The sequence below is a fragment of the Lates calcarifer genome, linkage group LG9, assembly GCF_001640805.2.
Source record: "Lates calcarifer isolate ASB-BC8 linkage group LG9, TLL_Latcal_v3, whole genome shotgun sequence".
Lineage (NCBI taxonomy): Eukaryota > Metazoa > Chordata > Actinopteri > Centropomidae > Lates > Lates calcarifer.
Window position 1 is genome coordinate 1,931,734 of NC_066841.1, and position 12,638 is coordinate 1,944,371.

A 12,638-nucleotide genomic window follows, 5' to 3' on the forward strand; every position below is an offset into this window, starting at 1 on the left:
ATCTCCTACTGATGAATGATGCCATTATTTCAGTGCCAATAGATGTGAAATAATCAATAATAATCATAATGATATTGATAATAAAAATCTAAATAAATGGCATAACATAAATGATAACAACTGAATAAACTGAATTAAAATTAAAGAAAAACATATTACATTTTGTGATATACAGAAATACATTTGAAAGACTTTTATCAAAATGAAAAAACTGTATTTATTTTGTATGTTTAATGTTAAATTAAAATCAAATTATTAGAATTAATATTATTTTAAGTGAGGATATTTGAAGAGAAGAATCAGAAACGAGTGCCATAAGAATGTAGGTCAGCGTGTATGTAAATGAGAGAGGTCAGATGGCAAGCGCCAGGGGTGGCTGACCTCTGACCTCTGACCCTTTAGGTCCTGCTGCTTCGTGTCGGCAGCTGCTAACAAAAGAAAACCTGCAGGAGTCAACAGCTGGATTTAAAACGAGGCTTTGTGACACAACAGATTGGGATTATTTTTTATTTGAATGAAGCAATTTGTAAAGTTTAATGCAGGTGATATTTTACAGTTTGGTGTTTGAAGTCTTCGTCCTAATCCAGTCATATGTCATAACTTTATTTTTACATCTGTAACATCTGATTTTCAAAGTAAAACACCACTTTTAAAGATCGAGCAGTGAAGATTATGTTTGCAGTGATCAAACTTTATTGATCTGTGTGGGAGCAAAGACACAAAAGAAGAAGAAAGTAAAAATAAAATACTACAAATGGCAAATTAACTGGAAATGTTCAGTGTGACTGTTGGAGTTCAAAGAAAAAGAGAAAAACTTCATTGATTTTAGGACGTATATCAGTAAATAAGTAAATAAGAGTTTAAGTGAGGTAAATTGGCAAGTAGGTTAATAATAATAATAATAAAATAGAAAACAGCAGGACTAATATGAAAATATAAATAACTGTGAAATAAAACTGTAAAAATGAAGCCACAGGAGAAGAGACACTCCCATATCTCCAGTACAGTGTTTTATTTCTTGCTCTACAGATTAATGTTTCTTCAGGATAACGTCCGAGTTATTTCCACGTGTCCACATATTTGAGAACCACAAAACACAAAATAGAGAATCACATAGTAAAAAACAGAATGTTTAAACTCAATTTACACAATAATAATAATAATAATGTGTGTATATATATATATATATATATATATATATATATATATATATATATATAGTGTGTGTGTGTGTGTGTGTGTGTGTATTTTCACAAAGTTAAAGACAAGTACATGTACCTGTGCAAATGGCAAATTAACCTAATCACATACAGCATTTAAGGTCAGTGAACTTTTCATTTATTGCTATAATCTGCTTTTACTCATTATTTTGAGGCAATACTTTTTTCAGTATTGTCTACCTATATATAGTACTGTATGTGCGTGACAATAAAATGGAATATGTGTATTTTTAAAAAGATCAATAGAACTGTTGAGGTAGAGTAAAGACAGAACAAAACTGACCTTTTAAGTAAATAAGTAAATAAACATTTGGTACATAATAAAGAAAAGTAGTAGTAGTAGAAAAGTCTGCATATGATATTTATGACACAGGAAAAAATGCAGTTTTATTTTGTTTTGTCATATAAACTAATCTGCTGTTGTCTCTAATTCCACCATGTGGAGATCTGAAATATTAATGCTGCTCTTCCTCCTCCTCCCCCTGCTCCTCCCCCTCCTCCTCCTCTTCTTCTCCTCTTTGATCACAAGTGTGAAAAAACTCAGAAACTCTCGGCCTCAGTCTGCAGCCGTCGCTCTGACGGGTCGACGCCGTCTTTTGGGCCGAGAGGAAATCAATAAATCAAATGTTATGATTTAAAGAGCAACAAGCCAGAGGACATTAAATAATCATGCAGGGAGAAGGAGGAGGAGGAGGAGGAAGAGGACTCCCCCTCCTTTTGGTCCTGTAGTTAATAAATGACCACTATATGTTGTCTGTTGCTAAACTCACCTACTGCTCCACATATTTCCTCCTCAAACCCTGGAACTTTAGGGATTATTTTGGGTTTTTTCACAGGAGGGTGTGAAATAAAACACTGTTCTTTGTTTCACATATAAAATATTGTCGTAGAAAATTAATCAGGCTGCTGCAGGTCGACAAGAGCTAAACTACATATATGTTTTTATGCTGAGAAGTTTTTAATGAGCAGTGTATTAATTACGGTAAGGGCTTGGACTGTACCAAATGCCTGAGAGGATGGGGGGGTTGTTTGTTCTTGCTTAGTACTGAGTTGGCGGCAAACTGTGTGTCTAAAGTTTAACTTAATTTAGTTACTGTGCTCTGTCCATGTTCCCCTGTTTGTCATTTAATTTGGTCAGTTTGCTTTATTTTGAAACTTTTAGGGTGACTTTGGTAACATTCACTTTGTCTTTTTCATCATTTTTGACCTAAATAAATTTTTACTGAACACATTAAATAAAAAGTAAAAAAGTTAAACTCCAGGATCTGATCTGGTCGTCGTTGTAACGGCAAACAGAAGACATAATACATTTTAATAGAGAGGTTTATACCAAACACAGTACAAACAAAATAAGTGCAGAGAATATAACACTCTGAACTGAGTGTTATATTTAAAAACAACATCTGAACTCACATAAAATGAAATACAGAGACAATGAAAATGGCTAAAATCAAATGTTATTAGGCTATTATTAGAGTGATGGCCCAGGGTAATTTAAAACCCCATTCTGGTGTTGAGAGAGTCCAGATGAGAGAGGAATTAAGAAATGTTAAGTTAAAAATTCAAGCTATGATCAAACTAAAAGTGACTGTCAGCTCTTTAATACAGAAAGTAACACATATTATAAATGTTAATTTAATCAGGATCAGTTGGTAAACACACAGAATGATAATTTTCCATCTACTGCAGCAGTAAAACTCAGCAGCATGTTCACACTTTTATATATATAGAGGAACAAACTGGGTTAAGATCATTAAAAATGTATTTAAAAAGTGGAATAAATTACAGTATTTTCTCACTCTTTGTGTGAATAATTTCCAGCTGTTTTAGTTTGTTTATGTGTATTTATACTGTATGTACTGTATTATACTGTACACACACACACACACACACACACACACACACACACACACACAGTGCTTAGCAGTGTTAACTAACAGCGAAGCTGCCCTCAGATCACTGAGAGGAAACTGAGCTCACATGGAAATTCATCACTAATATTGATCTGAATTAGCATGAGTTTCTTCTGCCTGTGGCCATGTTCCCTCTGATGTTTGCTAAAAACATACGTATGAATGTGTATGTGTGTGTGACTGAAGTTTAATGAGAGAAGACGATGAGCCTGTTAATGATGTGAATTATGAAAAGTATCCTAATTAAAAACTGTTATTTCATTATATATTTTTCTCACACCTCCATCTTGATCTGTCTCACTTCACAAAGTTACAAAATAAAAGCTCATTCTGAGTGTTTAATCTTTACACTTTATTTTTTTTCTCTTACTTTATGAATCAAACTAAAAAGTATCAGAAATATATGGACATATTTACAATGTGGTATTAATATCTGTACAACTTTTATAACTTTGTGTTGTGTAATATTTATATTTTACCAATTATTAACCTATTTCTATAAATATCTTATAATACATAACATTAATACTATTGGTTATAGTAACAATATATTATTATTAAATATTTCATGTCTTATTGCTTTGAATATTTAATGTGCACAGAATGTAATTTATGACAAAAATGCGATACTAACGGTATAACTCAACTGTGTTTTTGTGTATTCATGTGCTGAACAGTTGTAATGTGGACATACTTCATACTTCTTCCTGTCTTTTTGTTGCTTTTGTGTTATTTTAATTGTCTTAATTTCTGAAGTTTGTATTTTTAACCTGTACCTGTGTTGGTTTGAGAACATAGAGTCACCTGGATAAACACTGTCCTTATAAATAAAGAAATTAATTAAATGATATAAATATGAGAGCATGGCCACATTGGTTAAACAACTCAATTACTTTTGCTTATTTTGCCTTATTTCTTTTTCTTCTTCTTGTAGCAGCTGATAATGAATCATTTAAAAATATATTGTAATTGTAATGTAATTTCACCTGTCAAATCACTGACATAAATAAATTGTGCTTTATTATAAGTGTTAATTTAGACATAAAACAACAAGAGACAAAGTTAAAAAGAAATAAACACAAGAATATTTCAAGATTTCAGCCTCATAACCAGGTGAGTTAAAAACAGTGACATCTTAGAGAATTTCATGTCCAAAACTATGAAAGTCAGATTTTTTTTAAATCACCATCTTGTTGCAGTGCAGCTGGAGTTTAGCAACAGTTCAAGAATGTACAACGGGCTGATGTAGAAATTCATAAAGGCGTGAGATGAAAGGCTGTTAAATGAGTGTTTATTTAGAGCTGGAAACGCAGTGATAATGGCGTGTGGTCACATTTGAATACAGCGGGTTGGCTCCGCACGCGGCCATTGTGTTCCCATTAAAAGCTGATTTCACGGCCAACAGAGCTGCAACAAAGGAGGCAGCAGGTCCGAGAAGTTTGAAAAGACTTGAAGAGAATAAAGGAGGAAGAGAGAGAGAAAGAGAGAGAGGAGGAGGAGGAGGAGGAGGAGAATAGAAGAAAGACGGAAGATGATGGAAGCGTGCTTTACTTTTTTTTATCCAAATGGAAACCCAAATTCTATCTTCATATATCTCTATGTTATCTCTATCTCTATACACCAACCATATATAAGTCTGTAGGTCTACTATAAATCATATCACTCTATATATTGATTTATATCTTTATGTAACTCTATATATATCAAATTAAAATTTCTACTTGTCTCTACATGTCAACAAATCTCTTTTTTTAATCTGTTTATGTATAGTTCTCTATACAACTCTAATCTTAATTAGTTATATACATGTATGTTTATAAAGCTCTATTTTATTTACACACATTTTAATTATTACTCTATGTTAATCATGATAAAAACAATATTATCTCATCTCATCTCCAAGTGACTCTAAAGTAGCTACACATTTACTATATATTTATTAAGTTATTTCTGTATTATTTCAGATACATTTCTATTATCTATATATTTGTACAAATCTCTGTATAATCACTATTAATTACTGCACTGACCTATAACTGTTTTTCTTATGCAAATATCTATAACATCTCTAAATGTCTGTTTCTGTGTGGTATCTGTGTTTACGATGCATTATCTCTTCTGTTTGTATGTATATGTGCTTACAAAGCTCTACTTTTTATACATATATTTAAATACAGTTGCATATTTTCTCCTGTAACTATCTCTATTAATATAAAATCAGTATCTTGCTGTATAATTATTTATAGCACCTGTATTTCAATAAACTGCAGAATATGTATCGCTGTATAATTCTGTATATTATATACACACTGCTGTATAAAGTCTCTGTTCCTCTGTGCTATCTCTACAAATCTCTGTATGTCAAAATAACATTTCTTTGTATACTGTAAAACTTGTTTATCTTTTTATTTTACGTACAGTAAATCTCTATGAAATCTCAACATTTCCTTTTTATGTAAATACATCTAAATACATATTTTTATATCTCTCCACTGCACCTTATTTCATATAAATCTCAGTATTACAATCTCAGTACCTTAATAAATCTCCATCAGCCTCCCCAGAATTTTATGTTTGTGGTCTCAATGTCAATATATTTACATGAGCTCATAACTTTGTAGTTAATATAAGTCTGTGTATTAGTGTATCTCTGCATATCGTTAAACCTCTATTTAATCATTTTATCTGTTATAATTTCACATTTTAATAGTTTATCCTACAAATATCTTTATAAACCTCTTTTATCTTTACAAACTACATGTAGTTGTACATGTTTATACATTTGTATAAACATGACAATCTTTATCATTCTTCATCATCTTAATATATATCTGTACAAACGTGGGATATTATTTTTATGCATCCATCAAACTCTTCATTATCTCCACATATTTCTATATGTATTTCTATAAATTTAGTTCTAAAAATCTGTGTATTCTCTGCATAATATACAACATGTACATATCAATATAACCTGTCTGTATTCTTTCTGTTTCTGCACGTCTCTTCCTCTCAGCTCATCAACATGTCGTTTATATTTAACACCAAATATGGCTGCCATGAAACCAAAACACACTCACCAGCAACTAACCACTGCAGGAGGAGGAGGAGGAGGAGGAGGAGGAGGAGGAGGAGGAAGAGTTTACAGCCGGACAGATGGACCCCCATCCGAAAACTGCTGGGTCATTTAGAGAGAGAGAGAGAGAGAGAGAGAGAGAGGGAGGATGACACTGGTTATATTGAGAGAAAAGAGAGAGAGAGTCAGTGGGACAGATGCGAGGCAAAGCGGAGCAGTGTTTGTCACTAACGCTATGGATTAGCATGTGGTCTCCAGCACAAAGCTGCAGATCAATACTGCTGCTCTGTACACAGCAGATGGCCCAGGACAGACAGAGAGAGAGAGAGAGAGAGAGAGAGAGAGAGAGAGAGAGAGAGAGAGAGAGAGAGAGAGAGAGAGGAGGAAACAGGAGGAGGAAACGTCCTGATCAACCTGCAGCTCTGCAGCTTTATTCACATGTTAAAAGCTACCACAGAGTAACGAGGAACCTGCTCTATCTCCAACTTCTGCTTTTATTTTGAAAACTGCAACATAGATTTGTCTGTTATCTGTTTATGTTTTGATTGTTTTGTCTTTAATTTCTATTTAACAGCTGTTGTTTCTCATGAGGTTGAGATAAATGAGTGAAAAACTGAATAAATCCATGTTATAACATTAAATGTTTCACTGATGCTGAAAAACTTTATCAAAAAGTAGATTTTTTACAGTAGATGATGCAAAATGTTCCTACTAATTTTAACAGTGTAGTTTAAATGATACATAAGGCTGCGACTAACTATTGTTTCCATTATCAAAATTTGTTAATTTGCCAATTATTTTCTGGCTTAATTGCTTCATCGTTTGGGCTTTAAAATATCAGAAAATAGTGAAATATGTCCAAGTTTTTGTCTTTAAATGTTTTGTTTTCTAGGATACTCAGTTTAGTTTGATGTGAAACAGAGAAAAGCAGGAAATCTCCATATTTAACAGGCGGAAAACAACATTTTCTGCCATTCGTGCACGAAAAATTACCAATTTTTCTGTCAATCAACTAATCGATTAATTGACTAATCTTTGCAGCTGTATGTGTCCTGAGATCCAGGATCCAAAGGACACACTTAAGGCTGAAGATGCTTTTTCACATCATTTAGTTTCAGTACTTCTAGAAAATCTTGATTTGTTGAAAACTGATCTTTATATGAAACAAAATTCTACTTTAAAATAGGTGTATAGTATGATATAATTCAACAAAACTTTAAAATGTTTATAAAGTAAACAACTGCAGTGTTTGTTATTAGCATAATTTAAAACTTAAAATTTAAAGGTGTGTTAAATCAAAGTTCTAAACAGGCGATTATAAAAACTGCAGCTCGGAACAAATGTAAATCTAAACACTGTAACTAATATACAGCAGGAAATAGATCTTAAATAAAAACCAGATGAATAGAGATCATCCGTTTCTGACGTGACCCTGCAGAGTGTAGATACACAGGCTAATGATTATCTCAGCAGAGTGAACCCTCCACTAACGTCTGCAAACTGTTACCGCCATGTTCATTATCGTCTTTAACTCAATTCAGTAGAATTAATATATAAATAAAACATGAATTAGATAAATCAAATTACACTCAAACTACACACTAACCTGCTGTATTTAAAGGGATAATGTTACATTCATGTTTATACTTTACATGTATTTTAATTTTGCTGCTTTGTCTTTTTTAAATTATTTGTATTTTTTTCTCACCATCTAATCCCATCAAACAAGTATTGTTGTGGGAGTATTCAGAGCCTGATTTCTCTTATTCCTCTGAGACTCAGCTCCATTGTTACAGGTGACATGTTCCTTCATCACCACACACACACACACACACACACACACACACACACACACACACACACACACACAGTCCTGCTGCCCCAAATACTCACTGCACTCGAACGTGGACTCATCCGCCACTGAAAATAGTCCCTAATAAATAACCACACTATTTCTTTTAAACAGTAAATGGATATTAAACACCACAAATGCTTAAATAATGACTTGTATTTTTTAGAAGCTATTCCTGTGTGTGTGTGTGTGTGTGTGTGTGTGTGTGTGTGTGTGCAGTTTTGTTTTAATATATTAACGGGGTCCAAAACCCAGGAGCCTGCTACACTTGTGGGGTCCAACCAAAATCCTGGATCCCACAACTTTAAACATTGGTTTGAAGGTTAAGACTTGGCTTTAGGGTTAGGGCAAGGAGCTGGGGAATGTGTTATTATCAGTGATGGGACCTCACAAAAATAGGTAGCTGTACAAGTGTGTTTGTGTGTATTGATTAGTTAACAGCCTCTCTGTGTTTGCAGCCGTTGGACACTTGACCTGTTCTAACACTGAGGACAGTTACAGAGACTTTGAGGCCTTGACAGCTTGTGGCAAAGCCTCATGGGAGCTGTAGTTGTTATATACAGGTAAAGATAATCCTGGTTTTGAAGTTGAAACTTTAGTATCTGACGGTTGTTTATTAGGGGGCGGAGCTTCAGTCAATGCCTGGCTAATGATCGTCAGTGTTTTGTTTAGACCGCCATATTGACTCTAAACTCTATCACTTCCTCCTCCTCCCCCTGCAGCTGCTCCTTTACAGTCCTCCCCACCCCCGTCTCCTCCCTCCTCTCCTCACCCACGTCCATTTTCTACCATCCAAAATCTTCACCTACACATCCACGACTTTCCAACTCTTCTCTCCTCACCTCCTCCTCTCCCCCCACTGGTGTCCATCTCCTCTTCCTCACCCTCCTGTACACCCCCGCCTCCCCCTTCCGTCCCCCTCCCGCCTGTCTCTCTGACAGCTGATCAAAAGAAGAAAATGGGTCAGGCTTCTGTTCTTCTGTCCTTAATTACACAACAGTCTTTAAACAAAGCAACATCTGCCCAACTACCCATCCTGCTCCTCCTCCCCATCTCTTCCTCTTCCACCTTCTTTTCTCCTTCATCCATCACCTCATCCACCTTCTCTATCACACTTGTGCGTTTTACGTTTCCAGTAATAATTCAATCAATTGAATGAATAAATATTTGCTTTTCCTCCTAAGTAGGTAACAAATTACATCGTTATTTCCTGGAAAATTCCCATGGAAATTCTTATGAAATTAAATTAATAAAGTGTTAGCATGAATGGCTTTAAATGTTGTTTTTATTTTTTATGTTCCCATTAACATCTCATAATGTTTCCTACCAGTTTTGGAGAAAATGGCTGATGAAAGAATTAAATAATTAAATATCTATATGTAAAACATTTTGATTGGAAAATTTGGAGAATGTTTTACAGAAAAAAAAAATTCTTACAATTTTGCGTCACATATAAAACTGAGACTGCAGTACATACTTTGAAGATGCTGCCTACAAAACAGGAGACTGATTCCTGACACCTTCAGAGAGCGTTGAGCCACAAATGTTTAAAGCCACCATTCCTAATATTTTGTGAGAGGAGTTGCTTGTAATGATGAACTACAATCACATCAGATGAACCTAAAGCAGCCCTCAGCTTTATGGAGCTTTAAAGTGAGCTTCAGCTCATTGTTTATCTAATTTGTTCACTCACACAGCTCTCATAGCGTCGTTTTCGACAGACAAGATGCTCTAAAAAGCCTCTGCCCAGCAGCAAACAGCTGGAGAACAAAGTGGAGCTAAAGAGCCAGAGATTTCCCTCAAGAGGTGGTGGAGACCAAAACAGAGCTAAAAGAGAGGGAATACAGGACTTAATAATGTTGCTCTGTGGATGTTTAAAGATCTATCTACCAAACTATATCCAAATAAAAAATGACTAAACAAATGAATACACCTAGCCTGATGATTATCAGGCCAGAAAAGGCAGAAGTCAACCATAAAACAGAGCGATCACGAAAAATGAAAAGAAGATGAAAAGGGTCTTTCACTTTAAAATAACAATCAACCCTGATGTCTGATTGTTTTTGTTGTTATGATGATGGATCAGTGAGTGAAAGGGAGGCAGAGATAGAGAGAGTCAGACAGAGTTATTTAGCAGTCATTTGTCCTTGGAAGTGTAATGAATTGTAAAGTGAACAGGCTACAGGCCATAATGCTCTTTCAGTGCAGCTCCCACGCTCATCACTCCGCCCAGGGACTGTCGATAGCTTCCCAACACGCATCAACACCTCATTTACACTGCGGCTTTCTAAACCCAACAGTCTGAGCTGCACAGCTGCAAACATCTGTCCAACACCACAACAGCCCGAAATGTACTAAAAAAAAAAAAAAAAAAAAAAAAAAAAAAAAAAATTTACGTCGTGTTGTTGTCTGTCATTATGGAACGTCATTTGCGCAAATTGCATCTTAGAGATTTCGTGGTTAATTGTCTTTAAAATGTGAGTTAAGATGTCTCATTTTGGCGTATTCCATCAACGGGTTGTTCCATTCTTGTCAAAGAGGGGTGTTAAAAAGGAAGTGGGAGGTTTTTGCCGTTTGCGGCTGAATAATTTGTGATGGTCTCAACAAAAACAAAATGTTTGGCTGAGCTTTGCGTCACCTTAACACCTTAACGTTTATCCCATTTAATTTCCATATATCAATAATAATCATTTCCAAATCTCTATTTGCTTGTTATGACACCTGTCCTACCACTAGGTGTCACTAACTTTCCTCTACTCCTAAATATTTACCGTTTCTTGGATCCTTCTAAACCACAGATCTGGCTTATGTTTTATATGCGACATTTTCTTTGCGATGTACGTAGTTGCTTGTAATGAGAACATATATACTGACATCGGTAATTTATGCAAATTCCTTGCGACATTTTTCAACATCACTGATGCAAAAAAACATGTTAATGTTTCAAGTTAACCCATAAAAATCCAATCCAATTCCATCTTAACTTAAAAAACTCCACGTTTTACCACGCATTTTAATATCGTCTAAACGCGAAATCTCTGAGAAGTTATTTGCGTAACTGATGTTTTGTTGCGTTACCCCATAAAAATGTTGCATCTTAACATGAACAAACTACCTGTTACCACGCATTTTAATATCATCTAAATGCGAGGACGTTACTTGCGCAAATGCCAATATGTACCACTACGTAATGACATATTGTTACATGTTGTGTTACGTTATTATGTCACATCATATATGCGTCAAGTTTTGTTGCATTACCCCATAAAAATTTTGAACAAATACCTGTTACCATGCATTTAAATATCGCCTGAACACAAAATCTCTAAGACAGTATGTAGTAGGTAGTAGGTAACGACATATTGTTATGTTATTATGTTACATTAGCTATGCATCACATCGCAGTATTAGATGTTGTTTCACCTCGTGTTATGTTAAATGTAGTTACGACACAGCATCGTACGATACTGTGTCATGTTATGTCATCATATGCATCCTGTCACATTACATCATGTCAGACAGACTGTGTTGTGTTTTTGTTAATGTCTGATTGTCTGATTTTAACTGTTGTATAAGTTTCATCTTCTGTCTGTCTTGTGTTGTATTAAGGTGCCGTGGGGAAAGTCTGATAGTCGAGACGTTTTGTGGAAAGGTCCAAAATTCAGATCTGGTTTTATTATGTGTTTATAACGCATTATTTCCCATCAATTTACTTCATCTCAACAATCAGAGGCAGCAGGTGACGAGAGGTGAAATGAGATCAAATTTTAATGACGCCTGTGGGCAAATGGCAGCAGCAGCAGCATTATAGAGGATTCACAGATTAAATAAACGACGTACAGTGAATGTGAATGTCTGCAGGATGTAAATGTGCATCACAGACACTGGAGGATGCCTTTCACCACCAGCACTTAAAAAGACTTTCCTCATGCCTTTCTGCTCAGTCTGACCATAACATAAAGCACAGTGAAAAATCTTTACAGCAAAATTATGATAATATTAGATGTCACTTAATTGTACAGTAGATGTTAACACTCATTTTAAATGAACATTTTAAGGTCTTTTCATCCATGTTTTCTTAAAAAACAATTGGGCAAACTCCACCCGGTGATGAAGATCATGTGTTATGTTCAAAAGCACCAGAAAATCTGTCCACTACATGTACTTTCTGGGGTCATTTCTACTGTCAAGAATGAACTGAAAAGCTGCTGATTTTCCAATTTAAGGTTGAATTTATTAGAATATAAACATTAAAGGCTAAAAAAATATATATATATATAAACACTTTACACTCATGTTTAAGTCACTAGAGTGGGTTAATATTAAAATAATATAATGGAAATACTATAATAATAATGTTTCAATCTTATCCCACCCAAGGCAGCATCAGTCTCCACACTACATCCATTAGAGACGCTGATTGGCCAATTGGCCCGTACACCACGCCCTCCAAATCCCTGCGCACCGCTCTGATTGGTCCAATGTACCATCAGTCAAACAGGGTGAAACCTCCCCCTACCATCCCATCCTGCTTCTCCCCCCTTCTCCCCCTCCACCTCCCCTCCTCCCGCAGCATG